This window comes from Mastigoproctus giganteus, chromosome 10 (genome assembly GCF_048544385.1).
Source record: "Mastigoproctus giganteus isolate SK-2022 chromosome 10, ASM4854438v1, whole genome shotgun sequence".
Lineage (NCBI taxonomy): Eukaryota > Metazoa > Arthropoda > Arachnida > Uropygi > Thelyphonidae > Mastigoproctus > Mastigoproctus giganteus.
This window is the reverse complement of record NC_143584.1, coordinates 160,936,380-160,953,723: the sequence shown is the minus strand read 5'-3', so window position 1 is coordinate 160,953,723 and position 17,344 is coordinate 160,936,380. Positions and strand designations below refer to the sequence as shown.

General features: G+C 36.5%; 1 protein-coding gene across 5 annotated transcripts in view; it reads left to right on the top strand.

Moving 5' to 3' along the window:
* Positions 1-17,344, top strand: part of LOC150079426 (histone deacetylase 4-like) — a 352,480-nt gene that overhangs the window by 60,665 nt on the left and 274,471 nt on the right. For 2 of the 5 annotated variants that reach the window (XM_090383438.1, XM_090383437.1), the window contains exon 1: positions 10,950-11,344. The exons of the other annotated variants lie outside the window; for them this stretch is intronic. The gene's annotated coding sequence lies outside the window, so the exon portion shown is untranslated. Of the gene's footprint in view, positions 1-10,949; positions 11,345-17,344 lie in introns of those variants that run through there. 5 annotated transcript variants of the gene reach the window in all.

Here is a 17,344-nt window from a genome sequence, read left to right as displayed (position 1 = left end):
GACTTATTAATTGAACACTAGTGTTTGTTATTTTTAATCAGTGTCACGCAAGAACAGCTGCAAACTTGTAATTCTAGAAGTTGTTTGTATGCTTTCGCTGCATCAACTCTTTATAGGTCTGAAACACAGTAAAAAAAATACAAATATGGCCGGGTGTTCAGTTACAGTCAGTTAATTGTGTTTTTCGTTATAATGCGACTTGTACTTTGGCTAATCTCACATAAAAAAAGCACATCTCTCATCTAAACGACTTTATTCGAAGCTTTAATGATCTCATGTACACGTAGTGTTATTTGTCGTACAATGCAAGGAACTCGCAGGATTTTGCTGCACCGACAAAAAAGAAAAGGAAAAGTAGATAAGAAAATACAAATTATCGACAACTCGCTGTCTAAAAGAAAACTTCCTACGATCTAATATAAACCTCTTCCTCTGTAATTTGAATTTATGCCCATAATTCTGAAATTCTTTATAACAGTGAAAATTTTGCCTTCATTCGTTTTACCAACTCCTTTCTGAGCCTTAAAAAACTCAAACAGATCCACTCTAAAGTGGTTGGTTGCCAAGCTCTGTAGCCTACAAATCTAAGTCTTTTCTTGTACGGTTTCCCTTTTCCCGATCTCACCATGGGCCAGTTTCCCGTCTTTGGACTCTTTCAAGAAACTCAGTCTTTTCTCAGATGAGGTGTCCATACTTGAACACAGTTTTCCAAATGTGGTCTTACAATTACCTTCTACAGTGGGATTATGACCTCTATCTCTACAGGAGTTCGATAAATCATCGAAAGAACACCATGGGCTTTCCTGGCCGCCTGTTTACACTGCTCAGAAAACTTCATATCTGCTCGTATCGTAACTACCAGATCCCTCTCTGCCTCTGTTTTTAATTCAGCCCCACCAAGTGTATAACTTATTTTGCGGTTGCTGTTTCGCAAGTGTAAGATCTTGAATTTTGCTGTACTAAAATAGACACTTCTCTGACCATTCCTTGAAGCCTGTTCAAGTCATCTTGCAGGACCGCTGCTTGACACTGTCCCAATCTTTACGTCGTCTGTGGTCCAAGAATCGAACTTCTCTCTCTCTTAATACTCTTCACAATCTTCTGGTCTGTATATTGCTTCCAACTAACTCACACCACACAAATTATATGCTGGAAGATGTAACCTCTGGCTCATAAAAAAACCCTATTTGGGCTCAGGCTGCTATTGATAAGAAGCATGATCCAATCATCTCTCCTATCTTTCCTAAAATAGCATTCAAGGAATTAATCGTGGATGCTACTAAAAGTTTCATACCTATTAAGAAATATTGTTCAAGGTTTAGGCCTAAATGGTTATCTAATGAACTAATGAGACTCGCAACAGAGAAGAAAAATGCATGGGATGCATATAAATTATCAAGCGACTCAGAAGCCTATGGTAGGTATAAGCTAGTCCATAATCAGGTCACAAAGGAGGTTAGGCAGGCGAAGGCAGATTACGAGAAATCCTTGCCAAAAGATGCTAAGAAAAACAGCAAGGATTTCTTTACTTATATAAACTCTGAAAGGAAGGGGATGAATCTGATTGGTCCACTTGACATTGATGGTTCGACTGTTGATAATCCTGCTCAGATAGCAAACAAACTGAATGAGTATTTTGCATCTACATTCACACATGAGGAATTATTAAGGTTTGAAAATGGCAGAAGGTTATCAAATTGTAGTAGGATACTTAATGATTTTGTAATAACTGAGAGCAAAGTGGAGGAGAAATTGTTGAAGTTAAACATAAGAAAGGCACCTGGGGTGGATGGGATCTATCCAGTTATATTAAAGGAGGCAGCAAAGGAAGTAAGCAAACCCTTAGCCATAATTATGAGAGCTTCCTTGGACTCAGGGGAGGTCCCCACGGACTAGAGATGTGCAAATGTATCCCCAATTCACAAAGGGGGATCGAAGGGTGACACCAGTAATTACAGACCAGTTAGTTTAACTTCTGTTCCGGGTAAAATAATGGAGTCACTGGTTAAAGATGCATTGCAGGATCATCTAGACAAGACTGCAGCAATAATTCAGACACAGCATAGGTTTGTTAAGGGAAAATCTTGTCTGACAAATTTGATAGGATATTATGATGTGGTTACAAAGGAACTGGATGCAAAAATAATTTTGATATCATATATTTGGATTTCAGGAAAGCTTTTGACATTGTTGCACATGGAAGACTATTGTACAAATTGGAGCAGAATGGTATTAAGGGTGAATTGCTACAATGGATAAAAGGATGGTGAAGTGGGAGAAGACAGAGGGTGGTAATCAATGGGTGCTGCTCTTCGTGGACTAATGTTATTAGTGGAGTCCCACAGGGTTCGGTGTTGGGTTCACTGTTGTTTTGTATATTTATCAATGGTATTGATGAAGGTATATCAGACTTAGTGTCGAAGTTTGCAGATGATACAAAGGTTGGCAGGGTTGCTAATGACAGTAATGGCAGTGTGCTACTGCAACAGGATCTAGATAATTTGGGCAGATGGGCTAAGAAGTGGGAACTGAAGTTTAACCTTGACAAATGAAAAGTACTGCATATGGGTAGAAGTAACCCCAGTAACCCCAGAGAAACGTACCAACTGTGTGGTACTACACTTAAGGTGGTAGAAAATGAAAAAGACCTGGGAGTAATTGTGCAGTCAGATATGACGTTTTCTGAGCAATGCACACAGGCTGCTAGGGCAGGTCATGGGGTTTTGTCAATGATATATAGCAATTTTGTTAGCAGGGAAAAGGAGGTGATTATCCCTCTGTATAAGGCAATGGTTAGACCACGCCTTGAGTACTACGTACAGGTCTGGAGGCCTCATTTTAGGAAGGATGTAGATTTGCTTGAGCGTATACAGAGAAGGGCAACAAGATTGGTGAGGGAAATGAAGGGATCCTCTTACCAAGAGAGGCTAAAGTTCTGCAAATTGCAGTGGCTTGAGACTAGGCACCTGCGCGGTGATCTGATTGAAGTGCATAAGGCCTTGAATGGGTTGAGCACGCTGAATTCTGATGGGATCCTTCCACTTGTTCAGATTACGAACGTAAGGGGGCATAAATTCAAATTAACAAAAGACAGAAGTAGAATAGATGTGCGGAAATTTTGTCTTTAGCCAGCGGGTGATTATTTGCTGGAAAAAACTTCCATCTGTCGTTGTGGAAGTTGATATGTTAAATAAATTTAAGGAGGAACTGGACAAATATTTAGAAGGGATTGTTTTGTAATTTTTTTTTTTTTTGGCAGATGCTGCATAAGCTCATACACTTGCTTTCTTGCATCACGTGCCACTACTACTACTACTACTATTGCTGCAACAAACAAGAATTCTTGAGATGTGTGCAAGCATTGCTTTGACTCAAATCATCAGATAAACGCAAGTCTATATTACCTTTCTCCCACCCTAAATAGCACTTTCCCTGAACCCTTAGGGTATCCTCAATGATACTGGCAAAATCCCTTGCTCCACCACCACCACCAAATAGAATCCTTCTACCTACAAATGCAGGCCACGCTAATAAAAATCCCGACTTCTTGTCCTAGAGCCTTGCAGGTTCCCTCAAGTCTAGTTAATCCACAAGGCTGTCAGCATATAATCCCTCCTATTGTCTCTGGACAGACACACATATATTCTGACCTAGCTCGCAACATTTTTTCAGCATGGTGTAGTTGTTGCAATCATGATTTGTGTACGTTACTCACTATCCATAAGATGATTTTTCTTTCAATTATTAAACAATTTGGTGTAATTCTCTTTCAGTCTTACCTTTAGCGCAAACAGAAACTTAATACTAAAACTTGATGCTCTTCTCCTACCTCTTTATCTTTGAAACCTCTTTACAGAAGAAAATTATTAACCCATCATATTAAAGAAAGAGAGAGAGAGAGAGAGAGAGAGAGAGAGAGAGAGAGAGAGAGAGAGAGAAGGAAAGGGTACGTACTTAATGCATTAAAGCATCAGATTTCCTCCCGATGTAAACATGTTGTAGTAATATAAATGGTTGCTATCCACTTATTTTATTCTGTATACACTAGTATAAGCAAGTAGAAGAATTATTGCATTATAGTTGGACATCCTAGCGTATTGATGTCCTTTGTAGCTTCGATAACATCACATGATCATGGAATAACATACAGATATGAATTACTAAGTTCTCCAACAAATGTAGACCGAGAACATGCAAATTTAAGCGCACGACCGGTTGAAATAAATAAATAATGGTCCTACTCGACCATTATTTATTTATTTATAAAGAAAAATTAAATAAATTCTACAAGGAAACCTGTTATCACTACTAAGATCAAGTAGGAAGCTTACTGCAGACAATATGACCTAAGCATTCTCTTCCTGGTATTAAGTATAATATCTTTGTAATGCTCATTATGGTAGGCAAATCTGTATAGGTTTTTCCATAAAGATTCTCTCTTGGAAAGATGGTATTGTTGTGACTTTTTGGAAACAATAATTGATAACATTTGCAAGAAATGTTTCTGGAATCTGTTTTTCAAAATAACTTTCCAAGAAAATTGAGGAAGGTATTCATTCTAATGATTTGTACAACAGGGAAAAGGGTAAAATACCGGAGAATTATAAATTAATATCCACAATTAATCCACGGGAAGAATTTTTATGGGTCTTTTTCACAACGTGGCTGAGTTATTCGGTCTCAGGAGAGGGTAGAATGGTTTTTTTCTCCTGGAAACTGGGCTTTTTCGTCCACCAAACAGAAAATCGACCTCAGAACACACGCAATGCTCCTAACACCCAATAATAACAACAAAAACATTCATTTTATCCATTTTACTTATTAGAAAAAGCATATTTCGTTTAGAAAGATTATTAACACATTTATCAAAATATCTACAACTCTGATAATGAACTTTCAGGTTGACACTGTGTGCACAGACCTCGCCAAGGTTTTTGCTACAAACCTTAAACTCAAAAGAACAATCTTGGCAAGGCTGACATAATATTTCCTTGCCGCTGTTGTTAATTAAGGTAATTAATTAACAAAAAATAATCCTTTTGAGTCCCAGAAAACGGATGGCAACACTTTTCCAGCTGATTGGTGGATTCGAAACTTTTTGGGTTGAAGATCACTTGTTCTTCCACTCCATGCTTTCTGTTTGGATTCAGGATCATAAAAATGTACCTTCAGATGCCACCAAACCTCGCATGATCCTCAACTGACTCCAGTTCGCTTTTGAGTTCTGCTAACCATCTTGCAACAGTACCATAACTCTGTGATACATCTCCCAAACACTCTAGACATTCTTTCCAGGATTTATTTAGATTTTTTGCCCTCTTTGTTCAAAAATTTGAACACTGAACCATGCTCTATCTGGATATTCATTCTTCTTCCACAGAAAGCTGTAAGTGGCTTAAATGTTTTTGTATTACTGAGAATAGCTAAGATTGGCTATGGATGATACTATCAATCTTCCATATAGGAGTACGTTCGCTGTATTGGTAGTCAGAAAACCTCTTTATGATCTACATTACAGGACTCTTCCTTCTGTTAACCAAGGGAGAGAAGGAAATTTTCTTCTTCCTATTCTCATCTTTCAATTTTGTTTTTGTTTTACGATGTTAATGAAATGTTCTTGTCCTTGTACTTATATCCTCGCTTCATGTTTTACAAATTTAACGAAATGCAATACTATATTATTTGGACTTTGAATTTTTTTTGGGGAGTATAATAAGATAGTTAATATTCATATCCTCAGGTTCAGAACTCCCTTCTTTTTGTTCCCAGAATCTAAGAAATTCAATAAATGAACTTCTGACTACTAACACGTGATGGCGGATGTCGTATGGGGGGTGGGGGATCAAACTTTCCAAGAATGAGCAGAAGTAAGGTCTGGGTGAAACGCTACCAGAGGAAAGAGGTCGGGTAGGGTGATGGGGGAAGAGGGGGCTCTTAATAACAGAACACGTCCGTGGGATTCGTTGAAATTTCTTGTATGACTGTGTTTTCTGATTACTAGGATGTCCGCTTTTGTTGCATGTGTCGAATATGACGGACAAGGAGGAAATCGCTTGCGAAATTTGACGGTGCTGTCTGCTTTGCTGGTTCATATTTCCGCAGCAGTCTGGAAAAAAAAGTGGGGAGTGCTCGATGATTCATTTAGCAACAGTTTTTTTCCCTCTTGCTTCTACTATTGGAGTCAATAAATACGATGATACAGTCCATCTGTGTTCTGTAGCTGTTTCCGGACTCGTGCCATTTTTCACACGATAATTTCTAACGTCTTCACTAACTTTTTGGTGAAGGTGTATGTAAACAGAAAATGTAATTTTAAATTAAAGAAAAAGATACTGATAAAATATGTGTAAAGTTAAATATCTAAGAGGATTGTACCATGGATTGTCCTGAATCCATGACTAATGGTTTCAGGAAATGACACGTGACTTTTTTTTAATCTCTTTGTCATATCTTTTATATTCACGAGTTTATCTGACTTCCCAAAGGAGCACTAGGTTTGGATTCTTTAAATAGAATATTTGAATTCAAAATTAAACCAAGGTTTAACCTTTTGTCTTGGTTTATACATTTAATATTTTCAAGAAGTGGTCAAGTTCAGCTAATAGGCAAGATGTCTCCCAAGTTTATTGGCCTAGCAGTTGGCACACTGGTAACTGATAATGAATCTAATTCTGTAATATAATCTGAACTTGTTAATGATAACAACTATTTGGTCTCATCGAATATCTGGATTATTAATCCAGAAATACGATAAGATATTTGAACGATAAAAGAGCTATTTATTCTTCTTGGGTTAAATTTGGTTTCCAACCGTCTTCTTTAAATAATCCTATTGATTTTTGGAACACATTGGAATCTAGCAGGTGGCATAATTTGGTTTCAGCTTCGCGAAATCTCTTTAACGAACTGATCTAATAGGAAAATAATTTAATTACGAGTGAAGTAAAAGTTCTTTAATGTGAACAGAAGATAATTTGAAAAATTCTTAATTAAATTATCAATATAAGAAATGAATTCCTATTATTTTTGATAGTTTTGATTTTTTTTTTTGCGCAGAAGGCAGTTTTATTGTGAGAGTAGTGGTATTTGAGAAACAGTCCACATTTATTAGTGCGGTGAGTAACATGGATTTTTTCATAGACAAAACTAAACACCGCGAGGTGTATTTGCGTCATTGATCTATCTAAATGGACACTTCCGGTACATTCTGTAACATTTTAAATTAAATTCTCTGTCTATTTGTAATGATCTTTTGTTATATTACGAAATGGATTGATTTTAATTGGATAAATCTTTAAAAAAGGCCGTTCATTATCGAGAAAATGCTACAGCTAAACTTTATTTTTAAAATGTCATTTTTTCTTCAACTCCCTCGTCTATCTTTCCATCTTCTCTTTCTTTCTTTCAATCTTTTTATCTCTGAACAATAGGTTCTGAACATTACGAAATCCACATCCTGTTTGAACCAGCTGTTCACCCGATCCTTTCTTTACACAGGGTGTTTGGAAAATCGCGCACAATCACGACAGGGAACGAAGTCTGGTGGAAAAGTATTGAATACAACATGCTGGTAATGTACGTACTTGTTGCATTTCAAGAGAGTTAGATTATCAAGTCAGTAGTTAAAAAATTCTCAAAAAGTGTTTATCAAAATCGCACCACGTGATGAGCAGCTGTGAAATGATATTTGTGTAGAAGTTGTTTTTTGGAGGAAAAAGACAAAGAGCTCCAAGGTTAAATCGGTTAAATTTAACAACAAAAATCACAGTTTTACCACGTTTGAGGTTGCATAAGTTGCAAGAAAATTTCTCAACGTTTCAGGATTTTACTAAACCTCATCTTCGGGGGTAACAAAACGTGCGAAGAGATTGTGCTACTAGGACTAAGTCTGTTCACAAGCTTTATTGCGAAGGAATTTCCATTAAGGGAATAATACATCACCTAATGATAATTAATAATTACCGTATTTTCCGGACTATAAGACGCAGTAGACCTTATGACATGGTATTGTATATCCAACTCCTTTAAGTAGCGTGGTCTCAGCAGTTCTTCCATATATGTTATTCAGTCTCTCTCTCTCTCTCTCTCTCTCTCTCTAGTCACAGCTGGAAAAAGCCAAGCATCGAGATGATTCAAAATAAAGGAATATTGGGTTTCTTTATGATTCCTGTCATAATCTCAAAATAAAAAAAAAAAGACCCAAAAACTGTCATATTAGGACCATACAAGAACTAAATTGCGTGTATTCTTGGTGAATCTGCCTTTTTTTGAGGATGAAAAACCCGACTTTCGGGGGTCAAAGCCTTGCTATCATCTAACTGAGCCAGGAAGTGAAAAAAGAACAGAAAAGTGGCGTTATTACATCAGAATTCGAATCCGGGTCTTTTCCACTGGGTTTGGGGGAGGACGATGATTATAACCATTCTGCTAACGCGCAGACTCAATCTCCAAAAACCTGATTCATATTAGATAGTCGAAGAGATGGAGAAGCTGGAGCTTTGCTCTGCAGTCCAAGTCCACTTCAAATTGCCAAAAAACCAAAGTGATAGCATCGAACGTAGAACAATCTGATGCATGCTTGGATTCTTTCAGGAAATTTCCACCCATTTCATCTAATAGACGCAGAATAATCGACGCATGCGCATGAACTCTTCTCTGACGACCCGATAGACAAATGAATATGCCGAAACGAAACGAGACTTTCTCTAGTCTCACCTACTTTTGTTAGTGTGTATACTTAATGAATAAGATAATTTATTAAAATAATCATTTTAAAAAATAATTTTTCTTCACTATCATACGATGATAAACTTGAAAAATGACCTCTACATCATTTAAATATCGTAGAAAAGGATTGTTTTAAAGAATTAAAACAATATATAACGTCCCTTTTATAATAAATAAATTATAAAAGGGACGTAACCCCAGAATTCTCAATTATTTCCAATCGAGAATTTTTTTTTTTTTTTTTTTTTAAATTTAAGCCGGGATTCGAGCTTATGAGAACTTAGAATTTCATCCCATTTTATCTTTCTAAACACAACTCAGGGTAATTCGATAATTCATGTCTTCATTCGCATTTTAGCTACCCACGTCTAGGATTCTTCTTCTACCTCTCCTAATTTCGACTTAACAAAATTCGAAATTTGAATTCCCATCGCATAAAGTTCAAACAGACCTCGAGAAAACGTAAGTGATGAAAATACACGAAATTTCACCTTTGATCTTTTAGTCTTTGGAAGCTATTCGTATTAGAATATAAACAAACATCTATTGTTTCCTGTAGTTCCACCGCCTCCTCGTGACATTTAACTGACCTTTGACATTGCGTGAATCACCTTCCCGAGACACGTTCCGTGGGAAGTATTATCCTTGGCAGTGTTTGCCATTTCTACCCCGTGTTCCGGGACACACAAAAACACTCGCTGGCAATTATCTTCTGTTTATGTAACACGGTGATTCCCAAACTTATTTTACATCCCCTTCCCACCTGCTCAAAATGCTTTTAATAACCATTTCGCTGAATAAACCTGCACGCCTTAGGTAATAGCTCAGAATATCTAAAACAGATGCAATAAGAAGGTATTTATATTTACTATGTTTAAACTTATTATTTTTCAGTTATTTTCAATCCTGTTTTCGATTCACCAAGCTTTTTTTTTTTTAACAGAATTAAATTGATACATAAATATTTTAGAAACTTAATCGATTTTTTAGGATAATTCCTGTTTAAGACACCTCGAACGCCTTCGGAATACACTACATCAATTTTTTTTTTATTCAAAGATTTCTTCACGCAAACAGAATTCTAAACATCAACAATTATTATTATTATTATTTTTTTTTTCATTTATAAATGACTCTCGTTATAACAGTAGAAACTGCAAACACGAATTAATGTACAGTACGTCAAAAAAAAGTTACATTATCAGTCTTAAAAAGTGAATAAATACTTTACGTTTGGAATTTCCACCTTTCGTATTGATAAATCGTCTGGTAAATCAAGTATAGTCTCATTGCTAACTGTAAGTTATAATCGGCGCATGTGCTAGCATCATACGCCGATTTCTTGACTAATTCGGATAAGCGGCGTTTCGGATAATTGGAGTCCATTTGAAAATCGATTTTGTTAAGCTTGTACCTGTTGAGGGCACCTCAGACTCCTTCGGAATAAACTGCATCAAAATTTTTCTAAACAATTCCGAATATTAACAAAAAAAAAAAAAAAAAAAAATCTTTCAATTTTATAAATAAATCTGAGTACAGCAGTAGAAGATGGAAACAAGAATTGATGTACAGTACGTCAAAAAAATGACATTACAGTCTTATAAAGTGAATAAATACTTCACCTTTTTGAATTTTTTAACTGTAAGTTATACGTATGATCGGCGCATGCGCTGGTATCATATGTAGTTCGGATAAGTGGCGTTTCGGATAATCGACGTCCGTGTAAAATTAAATCCAGCTGTCGGTGTGATGAGTCATTGTTAACTGTGCAGCTACTCTTATAATGAAGATGTTAATGTGTATCAGTAATGTATTACATTCTGTTTGCAATGCGTTAATGAATAATTTATCCTAATGGGAATTCGTCTTCAAGAAAAAAAGAAATTTAATTAGTCTTTCAAATAATTCTTTGTTTCGATGTCTGTAAATGGCAATTCCTCTTTTTAGTGCATTTCACCTCGGCGATCTTATCTTCGTACATCAAAGTGAGTCCGTAGCGCTCTTCGTCGTCTAAGTGCAACGCTCTGTGTCGGAGTTATGTCCGCTCGTACAGCGTGGCGCCACCTACCGAACTAAGTTGTTCTCCAGTCAGCGAACCAATTGTATGGAAGGTGGCTATTTTTAGACTCTAAGAAAGAGAGAGAGTGAGAGACAGACTATCGCTCGCTAGTGTTCGCGTTCGTGCACTTAGAGATTATTCGTTTATGGCCGAAGCGGCTGTCTCGTGCGCGTGTCTTCTGCTTTGTTGTTATCAGTCAGTTGTTTTGTTGAGACCTTGGCAACATCATCACCACCACCATCCCAATCTCTTCGATAGCCTTGAATGAGGTGTCGCTGCCAGCGCTAACTTTATGGGATCTCTCCGTGTGATTTTCTTATGAAGCCAAATTAATATTCAGCTAAGGGAAAAGAAAAAAAAGAAAAAGAAAATCAGAACTATTGAAGGGAAATTCCGGCGTAAGAGCAAGCGATCCATATTGTTAAGAATCGCCTGCCCAGGTGGACATTTGGGACATATTTCTTGAAATGCTTAATGAGATGCAACGGCAGACTGCAGCTTTTGGGTAGGCATGGCAACGAGACTGAACTCGAGACAGTTTTCCTGCAAGAGAAATAGGTGAGGAGCATGTTTTCAGCGCTACTGAACATTATTTTTAATTTTTTTTTCAATTACCGACAGGTTTCATTTACTATTTTATTTCATGTTTATTTCGATTGTTAGTTTTTTAAGGCAGAAATGCTATAGGCTGTGTTAGGCATAGAACTGTTGATTACCATAGAAACCATTCAACAATTAACTCTCGATTGATAGCCACGTGATTGTTAATTGTCCACGTGGACGTTATTTTTCATTATTTGTTTAATTACCGAGAGGTTTATTTCATGTTTATTTCGATTGTTAGTTTTTTAAGGCAGGAATGCTTTAGGCTGTGTTAGGCAGAGAACTTTGATTACCATAGAAACCATTCAACAATTAACTGTCGATTTCAAACCACGTGACTATCTAGTGGGTTTATTTTGTGTTGATTTTTCGCTTTAATTTAAGGCAGAAAGATGTCAATTGACTAGTTCACCTTCTGCGAGAGCTTTGCGATCGAAGTGTTTGTTCTGTAGTAAATTTACAACGCTCAATTGCCCCAAAAGGGGTTCAGATCTTTTTATTGAAATATCCCTTCACAATATGTATAAAAAAAAAAAAAGTAAAAAAGAAGAAATGCTTACTGGGATTAAGAATAATAACGTTATTGTATCCCATAACGACTTCAAAACATTTCCAATCACCTTGACATTTTAGTGTTTTCTTTTTTCTTATTGATTTTTCCATAATGGTTTCTGTTAAACCAAAAAGGAGCAGACGATGAACGTAAATGATTCGCCCTAGTTACCGTACCTTTTTAAATATTTAAAAAAGTGTACACAAGCAGTAACAACACACGACATTCTGTCGAATATTTTTCGTTTCTACAATGAATAACACCGAAAACTTTGCGCCCAAATCAACCGAAAAAAAAACACACACGCACGCACCCACACACACACACACAAAAATAAACTTCAGACAGAGAAACCATTAGGCTGCTCTGTTGTGAAATTTTCGGCCTTGATTATCCTTTTATTGTGTCCTTGCTTTAAAAAAATAAAATAAATTTCACTCAATCAGCCTAAATGACGTAACTCAAAGTTAAAATTTTATCATTTCAAATAATGTGATTACTAAAAGGGTCTTTTAGACATCATTAGCTTCCTTGTGTAAGTTAGAAAAGAAAAATATGGTGTTATGACGCCATTCACAAATGGCGTAACAGGCCTTTTTAACTTTTCAACCGCTCCCGGTGAAACCTTATTACAATAACTGATCACCTCCCTGTTCTTATGTAAAGATAACGTATTACGTCGCATCCCGAATAACACATCGTAATGTGTGAACAGTGTCATATGAAGTTAGGTGTACAACCGTAATCCACCAACGAGGAAAAATTAGCAATACAATATTGATGGCATTTTGTACGAGGGGAGGGGAGGGGAGAGGAGAATGAGTTTGAGTGGAAGTTGACAGCTTCCTGATGAAGTAAAACACGACTTCAGGTGACGGACGCGAGTTAGCGAAAGGGTGTGCGTAGAATTTTTAAGGATACTCGCGTGAAGCTTATCCACCCACTATAAGTGGGTGGTTCTGCTTGGTTGCGGTCCAGTGACTTTGTTTTGTAACACTGACACTGCTTTCGTGCCGGACGACATTCCATTTTATTATCGGTGTCGCTTGCCCTTGAAAGAAGCTACTTTCCCCTACTAAGAAGTTTATCGGGATGAAAAGCGCGAACAGATCCATTGAGAGCAGGAATAAAAAGACTTGTCCGTTTTAGAGAAAACGAAATTATTTAAGCTTGTTTAGGACCTATCAAAAGGAGTAATAGTTTCAAAGGAACTATTATCCATTGACGGAGAGGGGACACTAGCTGTAAAGAAACAAGCGCGTGATTATCGCTTGTCGGAGTCCAAGTAGTGCGTTATTAACGGTACCAGAACCAAAAGCAATATTAAAGAAACATTTTTGGTACAGTACTTAATATTAGCGAGCAACCTTTATTTTAAAATAATCTAGTAGTTTTTCATATTTTAGGTAACCTAACCTTCTTTTACAAACAAAAATATTTACTTCGAAGTATTCAATAGTGTTTATTTTTAAAAGAAAGTTACGTTACCTAAAATTTGATCGAGCGTTAACTTTTTACAACTAGGGTCATCACATTCCAAAATTTAAATATATATATATAAAAAAAAAAAAAAAAACTTTGGTTTTAATGTCTCTCTGACGTGCAGTTTGATTGATAGCTACTATCATCCTGATTAGGAACAATGGTTAATGTGCCATCCAATTATATCGGAGCGTGTAAACACGCAGAGTGGAGAAGTTAATTTGATTGTAAGTTCCATAATGCCATAAAATCATCTTTGTATGTTACTGATTGGTATAAATTATTTTTCAAACTACTGTACATTTTTTAAAAACTTTTGTCTTAACTTTTGCTCATCAGTGTATCTGACTAGATTTCAGTTGCATTTGGCTATGAGAAGTGAAAAAATAATGAAATTCATACTTTCGCACTGTGCCTACTGTTTCTTCTAAAAATGTGCTCTAAAATTCATATTTTATCCAACCAGTTCTTTCGGTTTTTTAAATAATTTTGAACTTCTGTTTTCTTTCTTTTTTTTTTTGTATATCTGTAATAAATTATCGTTAATTCGACACTTTCTGTGTATATTCAGCTGTATAGATACAGTAGATCTGAATCGTAATACATAAAACAACAAATATACACTGAATGGCCACTTTATTAGGTACACCAATTATTTTCATGAGATGGGACACTCCTTCAGCTACGTGTTCATACCGTTTTCGCTGCATGCTCCGGTATATCAACTATGACAAGGACAGAATTGCACTGGTTCCAGGAACACGGGAGTGAATTCAGTCTACTGCGGTGACCTCCCTGGTCATCAAATCTCAATCCGATTGAGCACGTGAGATGAGGTGAAATGAGCTCTTCTGAGCAGTGATCCGCAATCAATTTGCAACAACTGTGGGAAGCAATTGAGTAAACACGAACCGGTATTCCTGTCACAAGCTTTCAACACCTCGTTGAGTCTAACGAATCCAGGCTGTTCTTGGAGTATTACGTTGTCCATTGTACTCCAAAAAAACATTATAATATGTGCAAAGAACCAATCAGTACTTATAAATCTTTATTATCAAATTACTGCCATTAAAACTCGAATGTTCATTTAAACTATCCATTAATCTTTATAAATGACAATTATGGTTCCTACTACAGTGTATAATCATCATCTTCAGAATCAGTTCCACCGAGTTGAATATCACTAACATTTATTAAGAATAATTTGTAATATGTTTGTAAATTCATGACTGATTCAAATATTTCGGAAGCACAACCTTTTTGTGTTCAGGTGTGTTGAGTTTTGAAACTGTACCAAGGTAGATAGAAGATAAATTGAGCTCGCGTTTGGGATTCTTACAATCTCCCTGGGAGGTGCAGGTGGTTGATGGCAGTGATGACGTGAATATTTCTCCTCTCCTCTCTTTCTCTACGAGCCATTGAAAAGTAGATACATTTTGTGCGTTCCTTCTTCCAAGTTCCTGCTTCTGCCGATCGTATTACCTGCCAAGAAGCCAAACTACCGACAAAGATCTGTTACAAGGTCAACATTGCTTCGCGCGTTTCTTGTATTTTATCAATTACCACGGCAGCTTGTTAAAGATGCCGCTAATTACTTTGCTAACGAAGTACTCTTTGAACATCAGTAATTCTATGTAGTTAATACGAACTCGGTTATTACAAACATTCGGGAGAGTTGAATTCCAAATTTATGCACCATCTATCATCCATCGTCCTCTCAGGATTCGCGTATCAGAAATAAAAATTAACGTTTTCGAAAATAGATCGGGATTGTCTGCTGGCTCGTGTTTTATGTATAACCAACTGCGCCATTTCCTGCTATAAATAACGGCTTTTAAATGTGGCCACTTATTTTGGAGTGCTGATATTCCAGCTTACGTCACTGTGTGACGTAAAATACAAATCATTGCGTTCCACCAGCTAACAACTTAATATTAAACTCACGTACTGATATCACTTACCAGCCTGAAAACAAATGCTTAAAATATTTCTGGTCTGGTGCGCTTCCCTCCCTCCCTCCCCCCTTTTTAATGGACACTACAAACAACCGATAGATCTATAAAAAGTAGAAGGTAAAAAAACCCTGTACACGCCGTGATCGAGCTTCGTCGCGTGCAAGTGAGCATGACATGAACGCGTGGTAATGTTGTTAACTGTACAATGACGTCAGTGTTGTACAGCTACAGCAAGATCAAAACTGTTCTCTTTTGTTCTGTTAATGAGTAGCAGTCGCTACATCACGTGTCTAACTGCAGTATTCTCAACCACGTGAAGGCTAACCGAAGCAACACACGAAGTACCTTTACGTGGTATTAATTTTTTCACACGTTTATCGTGTTTGGAAGTGAAGATAATATTTAAATAGAAAGGGGTACACGTACATGGCGAGTATAGTACAGTAGTGTATTATTATTGCTGCGTAAACTGCGCGTTTATTAATTTATGTACAATATTTTAATCTGTTGTCGTGTAAATTGTAAACAGAATTAGTTTTGTTTATTAAAATTTAATTTTTGATCTTGGAATCGAACCCGGTTTTCACTATCAGTTTGACGATTTTCCCTTCAAAACGTAACTTGTTAGCAAAATTGAAACTCCAAACATTGGGAGTTGTAAAAAAACCAATCTGCTGAGTGAAAGCAATGAAAAATCAGTAAATTTCTTTATTTCTTCCAGCAGACGACATTCCGCTGAAATCTGCAATATTTCAAATCGCATTTTCGTTTGGTGTTTCCAGAATATATTTAATTTTTTTTTTTTTTTTATCGTTTGGCGAAAATCATTTTCTCTTGTTGCTGTGGGAACAGGAATAGTGCCAATGATTACGCAAGAACTTCTAATTTGTGAAAAAAACTTGAAGGTCAGAGTAGAAGGGGATTTGAGTAACTTTAATTTCTAATAATCCTTGTCCCGAAAAAAACCCCAGTTTTTCAAGTGAATTTTATCAAAATATTTCCCTTACGTTTCCAAGAGATTGGCAAAAACTTTTCTTCAGGCAACTGCTTCTGATTTTTTTTTTATGTCGATAAAAGACATAAAAATCTTTTGTCTTTCATGTTTTACGACTATTTTTCGAAAAAAAGAAAACAAAGTTGGGCATGGTTCTTTTATTGCGGCGTCTTTTCAGCGAAAAACAGGTACGAATTTTTCGCCCAGGTGCTTAAGGCCATGAGGTCAGTAATGTCTATAAATCGCATGTATTTTGTCATCGGGTTGCTTGTTTGTTGAAAAACCCGAGTTTCCGGAAGAGAAAAAAAATCAAGCAATTCTCCTCTGAGACCGACTAACTCGACCACTATAAAAAATGCTCGTAAACGTTCCTCCGGTCTAGACGTGACTCGAATCTCGGCATTTTTATACGCATTGTGGAAGAACAGGCAGACAGACTAGAAAAAATAAATAAATAAAAATTACAGACACGATAATACTAACTCCTCATGGCCTTAGGGTACCTCGGCGCTCATTCTAAGCTGTCAATTAATTTAAAAAGCTAACTGTTTCTTTCACTGTACTGATGGTTCGAACTCGTAGCGGCTTCAAAGGCACTTCTGCACAGTTTATGTCATTTTTATAATAAATGAAGACATACGAGGACTTTACTTCATTATACTAAAATTAAAGATGGCAGAATGCAGAAGACTGACTAACTCAGCTTACTTCAGTTGATGACAAATGGAAACAGTCATTCTCATTAAGCCAAAGGGCGTGTTACCCTGAAACACCAAGCTGAAAGAGTTTGGCATCTCAAAGGAAAACAGTTTTTGCACTACTCCATCACAGTAGTCATCCTACCATTCCATTGTATTAATAATCTTTGTAAATTTGCATCTATCAAAAAAAAAAAAAAATCCTAAAGGCGCTCCGGTTTGTCCGTATATCTTTTGGTATCATAAAAAAAAGCAGACGAGTGATCCTGTGTA